This window comes from Palaemon carinicauda, chromosome 35, assembly GCF_036898095.1.
Source record: "Palaemon carinicauda isolate YSFRI2023 chromosome 35, ASM3689809v2, whole genome shotgun sequence".
NCBI classification, from domain to species: domain Eukaryota; kingdom Metazoa; phylum Arthropoda; class Malacostraca; order Decapoda; family Palaemonidae; genus Palaemon; species Palaemon carinicauda.
Genome location: NC_090759.1, coordinates 117,234 through 124,733, shown reverse-complemented (window position 1 = coordinate 124,733; position 7,500 = coordinate 117,234).

Here is a 7,500-nt window from a genome sequence, read left to right as displayed (position 1 = left end):
AACAACTTTCTTTTTTTTTCACAATAAGAATATCAGTACATATGTCAGTGATGAAGGTTGTAAGAACTTCTGTATCCTACTGTAACAATTAATAACTTGGGGAGTGTTTAGCATAGTAAAGTACAGAGTCACTAGGTGTTCCTTAACATGATTAGGCACACAGGGAATTCGCTCCTAACTTCTATCTTGTAGGTTTTTATATCCTTTGCACATCCTGCCATTTCAAATTTTGCATACATGGTAAGCAGCTCTTCTAGGAGAAGGACACTCTAAAATCAAGCCATTGTCCTTTAGTCTTGGGTTGTGCCATAGCCTCTGTACGAAGGTCTTACACTGTAGAGTTCTCTTGCTTGAGGGTACACTCAGGCACACTATTCCATCCTATTTAGCTTCCAATTTTGGTTTTGTTTTTATAGTTTATATATGAAAGGGCAATTTCAATGTTGTTACTGTTCTTGAAATATTTTATTTTAATTGTTCATGACTTCTCTTTTAGTTTATTTATTTCCTTAATACCTTTCCTCACTACGCTATTTACCTTGTTGGAGCCCTTTGCCTTACAGCACCCTGCTTTTCCAAGCAGGGTCGTAGCTTAATAATAATGATAATAATAATAATAATAATGATAATACATACACCAAGGGCACTTCCCCCAATTTGGGGGGGTAGCCGACATCAACAAGAAACGAAAAAAAAAAGGGGACCTCTACTCTCTACGTTCCTCCAGCCTAACCAGGGACTCAGCCGAGTTCAGCTGGTACTGCTAGGGTGCCACAGCCCAACCTCCCACATTTCCACCACAGATGAAGCTTCATACTGCTGAGTCCCCTACTGCTGCTACCTCCGCGGTCATCTAAGGCACCGGAGGAAGCAGCAGGGCCTACCGGAACTGCGTCACAATCGCTCGCCATTCATTCCTATTTCTAGCACGCTCTCTTGCCTCTTTCACATCTATCCTCCTATCACCCAGAGCTTTCTTCACACCATCCATCCACCCAAACCTTGGCCTTCCTCTTGTACTTCTCCCATCAACTCTTGCATTCATCACCTTCTTTAGCAGACAGCCATTCTCCATTCTCTCAACATGGCCAAACCACCTCAACACATTCATATCCACTCTAGCCGCTAACTCATTTCTTACACCCGTTCTCACCCTCACCACTTCGTTCCTGACCCTATCTACTCGAGATACACCAGCCATACTCCTCAGACACTTCATCTCAAACACATTCAATTTCTGTCTCTCCATCACTTTCATTCCCCACAACTCCGATCCATACATCACAGTTGGTACAATCACTTTCTCATATAGAACTCTCTTTACATTCGTGCCCAACCCTCTATTTTTTACTACTCCCTTAACTGCCCCCAACACTTTGCAACCTTCATTCACTCTCTGACGTACATCTGCTTCCACTCCACCATTTGCTGCAACAACAGACCCCAAGTACTTAAACTGATCCACCTCCTCAAGTAACTCTCCATTCAACATGACATTCAACCTTGCACCACCTTCCCTTCTCGTACATCTCATAACCTTACTCTTACCCACATTAACTCTCAACTTCCTTCTCTCACATACCCTTCCAAAATCTGTCACTAGTCGGTCAAGCTTCTCTTCTGTGTCTACTACCAGTACAGTATCATCCGCAAACAACAACTGATTTACCTCCCATTCATAATCTTTCTCGTCTACCAGTTTTAATCCTCGTCCAAGCACTCGAGCATTCACCTCTCTCACCACTCCATCAACATACAAGTTAAACAACCACGGCGACATCACACATCCCTGTCTCAGCCCCACTCTCACCGGAAACCAATCGCTCACTTCATTTCCTATTCTAACACATGCTTTACTACCTTTGTAGAAACTTTTCACTGCTTGCAACAACCTTCCACCAACTCCATATAACCTCATCACATTCCACATTGCTCCCCTATCAACTCTATCATATGCTTTCTCCAGATCCATAAACGCAACATACACCTCCTTACCTTTTGCTAAATATTTCTCGCATATCTGCCTAACTGTAAAAATCTGATTCATACAACCCCTACCTCTTCTAAAACCACCCTGTACTTCCAAGATTGCATTCTATGTTTTAATAATAATACTAATACTAATAATAATAATAATAATAATAATAATAATAATAATAATAATAATAATAATAATAATAATAATAATAATAATAATAATACCTATCATTCTGCTTCCATTTTGCTGTCGAACCTCTCAACTTTTACTTCATTCCTGCAAGGAGACGTCTGATATCTGTATATTGTAGCCAACAAGGTTGTGTCTACCTAAAGATGAACTGTTTGCAATGTTATCTGTAGAACACAGTTGTTGTGCTTATAACTTGTAAACGCTTGATCAAAGGCAGTTTGATTAGTTTTACTTATGTCTGTACAGGAAAACATTTTTATTTTCTCATCACCACTTCGTAAAATGAATACAAATGCCTTTGGCCTCTTGTTTACAAGTTCAAAGAGATATCTTTTTGTAAAAATTTTATTGGTGTTAAAAAGAATATGACATGCTTAGAAGCAGTCTCCTTTTATTGAACATGTTGCAGAACATAGTGAATTGGTTCCAAATCTGATGCTGGCGTTGGATTTGGAGTACATGGTAATGGTTTTAATTGTAGAGGTGCACTTCCTCAAATATCTTCCATATTTACTGCCCAACTGTATGGCATACTAGCCGCTATTGAGAAAATAGCGTTAGAGGAGGGAGGTAAATTTACAATTTTTAGTGATGCAAGGAGTTTCCTTCAAACTTTACAAGTTTTTAATTGTAGTAACCTTATAGTTTTAAAGATTTTAGAATGGCTATTCATTATTGGACTGGGAGGTATAACATTTCAATTTTGCTGGGTTCCGGCAAACGTAGGTGTATCAGGGAATGAGGAGGCAGATTCACTGGCAAAGAATGCTGTAGCCGAGTTGCTACCAAAAAGATATCCCATTCTCATTCTCTGTAAAGATTGTTTACCTTACATTAAGAATTTGATTTCTAATAATTAGCAACAGCATTGGGATAGTTTAATTGAAAATAAATTGAGAGTAATAACAAATATTACATCCCTTTGAAAGTATAACATAATTCCCCGAAAGTGGGTGACTTCTCTTTGTCGTCTCCTCATTGGTCAAACTCGGATAACATATGAATTTCTGCTAACTGGCCAACACCAGCCATATTGTGATGACTGTTTGGTACCCTTGACAGTGACGTATTTGTTGACGTAATGCCCCACTTATAGTACCGGAAGAAATAGATATCTGTTTGTGGCTCGAAGTGAGGACGGCAGGTTCATCCTTGCCAAGATTCTTGGACATGATGTGTTTTATTTTGCTATCGTTATTTTTAGATTTATTTCAGAAGCAGGTCTTCTAAAAGCTGTTTAACTTTTAAAATATCTCTGCTTTTATGGTTTTATTGATTGTTTTATTCTTTAATTATAATAGATTATATCGGCGTCAATGTCCTTAGATGTCAGGATACCAGAAAAGTTTAAATCAATCAATCAATTTATTTTGGTTGACAAAGATGCGAATAGCTTTGTTTTCCTTTAAAATGGAGTATTCTTTGAAGATATTCTAATAAGTCTTTAGATATTAGAGTAATTTCAGTCTGATTTGAAATACATTACTTACTCAAATAAAGGTCGTACTATGGAAAGAATTTTTTTTTGAGGAAAATGCTTGTTTTAATCAAAATTTAGTTTATTTTACAAGGTGAATATAAAACAGCCAGCTTGTACGCTTCACTCTTTTATATATACCTATGAAATACTAAATGGTGTTCATACAAGTCAGTTGTCTACCTAAATATATCCTAGTCAAAATGCAACTTTTATAGTTACTGGAGAGATTAACCAGAGAAACGAAGAATGTGGTCGAGGTTCCTGATTGTCGTAGGAAATTTGTCCCTAGAGAGGGACATTCTAGTTGTTGGAGGCACAAAATTAAGATATTTGCATTCTGTTAATTATTGTCTGTGTGGGATTCTCAATACGATTATAACTGCAGGAATATATCCTTCTTAGCACAGGTTGAAATCAAAACACAAGTTAGCTCATCCTTTTGCTTGTCTAAATTTAATATTTTTGTGGTTTCATAAATACAGTGATTGAAAGTAAATATATAGAATATTATGATAGAAAATACAGCACCGTATATACATTATATTGAATACTACTAGGGGAAAATACCTCTGATCTAGGGATATTCTAGTGCTTATCTAGGGGTGTTTTTGACTGCTGTGGAAGGAGATTCAGTCCGCCATAAACCCAGACGGAAAAGGACTTGGTTTTTAACTAGAGCTGTAGAAAATTGAGGGAAAAGGTAAGGAGTCATTTAACGGCTTTATTTCTCTTATTTTCTCTCTGATGTTTAATCACCATTAGTTCTAAAAATTCATTTCCTTAAATGCGCGAAGGAACTTTACATGGAATTTGTGAGAGGTTATTGTATGCAATATTCCAAGTGGCTGTGGTTTTGAGTTCCAAGTAGGAACACTAAAATCGATTTCAATCGCAGTTGTCAATAAAGGAAGAAATTGAGTAATTACCAGCACCATTGCATTACCACAGGTGTAAATTCTCTACTGGCGCCAGAGAGGAATTTAGAGGGCATTATCTTAGAAAATTTTTATTAATATTTAATCTAAAAAATTATTTTTAGTTACATATTTTCTTTTGGAAATTGGAGGCCAATTGACTATTTTTGTGCATAATCTACCAATTGTTGAAAATTGTGAAAAAAAAAAATTAATTTGTGCATATTTTTGTCTGCAAAAGTAAAAAAAAAAACCTTTGTGAATTTTAGATGCTAGGAATTTTGTATGAATAAACTTACAAAACAATTCATCAGTTGACATATAGATACAATCTTGAACAACTGAACGTACACATCGTATATAAATCAAATTCATTTATCATTTTACCAATGCCGAAAATTAATGCTTGTACTAATTCATCTTGCACAATCCCTTATCAGATATCATTCACTTGGAAGGAAGTACACACAATTTCTGATAGATAAAAACAACTATTAGTTTTAGATATCTTCCTTTGGTCTTAACCAATGGCAGTCTTAGGAAGTTCATCGTTTGTACAGCTCTGCTTTTTTGTGAAATAAATGAATTTGTTCAGGACTTGCATCGTTGCTTACCATCTTTGGGTGTTGCCTATAGCCTAGTTTGACAGATGCTGGCAGTATCAGCCGAACTCACCAGTCTCTCTCTCTCTCTCTCTCTCTCTCTCTCTCTCTCTCTCTCTCTCTCTCTCTCTCTCTCTCTCTCTCTCTCTCTTTAGGAAAAAAATTTAAAAAGTGATATATTCATAACAAAAATCTCACAATTGGGTGATCCTATCAACTACAGTATATATTTTAATCTGGAATAATCTTGTCTCTCATTTACTGGACATTCTACTTCAAAAGTTCAATAGTTACTAAGTTTTGAATCTAAGTTGACCTGTACAAGCAATAGAAACTTATTCTGTACCCATAATAGTAATTTGTCTCTCTTGAATTCTTATATCGCTTAATAGTATTATTATTATCAATTGCTAAGCTATAACCCTAGATGGAAAAACGCAATGCTATAAGCCCTGGGGCTCCAACAGGGAAAATAGCCCATTGAGGAAGGAAACAAGGAAAAGTAAAATAGTCTAAGAACAATAACATTAAAATAAATATCTCCTATATAAACTATAATAACTTTAACAAAACTAGAGGGAGAGAAATAAGATAGAATAGTGTGCCCGAGTGTACCCTCAAGCAAGAGAACTCTAACCCAAGAAAATGGAAGACCATGGTACAGAAGCTATGGCACTACCCAAGACTAGAGAACAATGGTTTGATTTTGGAGTGTCCTTCTTCTCGAAGAGCTGCTTACCATAGCTAGAGTCTCTTCTACCCTTAGCAAGAGGAACGTACCCACTAAAATGTTAGTGCAGTAGTTATCCCCTTGGGTGAAGAAGAATTGTTTGGTAATCTCAGTGTTGTCAAGGGTATGAGGACAGAGGAGAATATATAAAGAATATGGCAGACTATTCGGTGTGTGTGTGTGTGTAGGCAAAGGGGAAAAGAACTGTAACCAGAGAGAAGGATCCAATGTAGTACTGTCTGGCCAGTCAAAAGAACCCATAACACTCTAGCAGTAGCATCTCAATGGGTGGCTGGTGCCCTGACCACCCTACTTCCTATACATACACACACATATGTGCTGTATATATATATATATATATATATATATATATATATATATATATATATATATATATATATACACACATATATATATACATATATATATATATATATATATATATATTTTATATATATATATATATATATATATATATATATATATATATATATATTTTATATATATATATATATATATATATATATATTTTATATATATATATATATATATATATATATTTTTATATATATATATATATATATATATATATATATATATATATATATATACACAGTACATATTCGAATATAAAATTTTATTCTAAGACATATTCATATAGACACATTAATTTTCCTGTCCAGGTATTATCATCACTATCTTTTTTACTCAAGTAACGATCTTAATTTGCCCAAGATGATATAAGTATTCCAAGCTGCTTTCTAAAGATGTTCCCCAAATATGCAATTGAACCTAAATATGATGTACACATTATCATCGAGGCAGACAATAACCACATCATTGATGTTCCCATTCAATACAGAGGGATTAAATAGAGACATGTCAGACAGGCCTTATAGAGGACAACACTGAATCCATTGCTTTGATTGCAGTCCAAGTCTGCTGCAATAATAGTGTGTAGTTGTATTTAGGTATTCTCCTTAGCAAGTCAAGTTCGAAGAGATGAATGTGTTATAAATAGCAAGAATTTTTGTATAATAGATACCCTCTATCTCCACACACATATATATGTATATATATATATATATATATATATATATATATATATATATATATATATATATATATATATATATATATATATATATATATTCATCTGATCGCCTATAGCAAACCTACTTAGTATGGGTGGGCCTGATTAGCACAGCTCTGCTGATCATGTCGATACACAAAACATTCCAATACGTAAAGTTATCTCTGGTCAGAAAAGGATATATATATATATATATATATATATATATATATATATATATATATATATATATATATATATATATATATATATATATATATATGAGAGTAAGACGTATTATCTAAAACCCATTATTTAAAACTTCTGATACATTTTATGAATCTTAAACTGTGAGATCATGTAACAGTTAAATTACATAATGAACTGTCTGCCTTAACCTATAATAGTGATGATGATAATATTAAACAATATATTAACCTTTATATTAACACACCATCCCAGACAAAGATATCAAAACCTCTGGTACATTTCAAAATTATTCATAGAAACAAGATGATGATGTTTACAGATA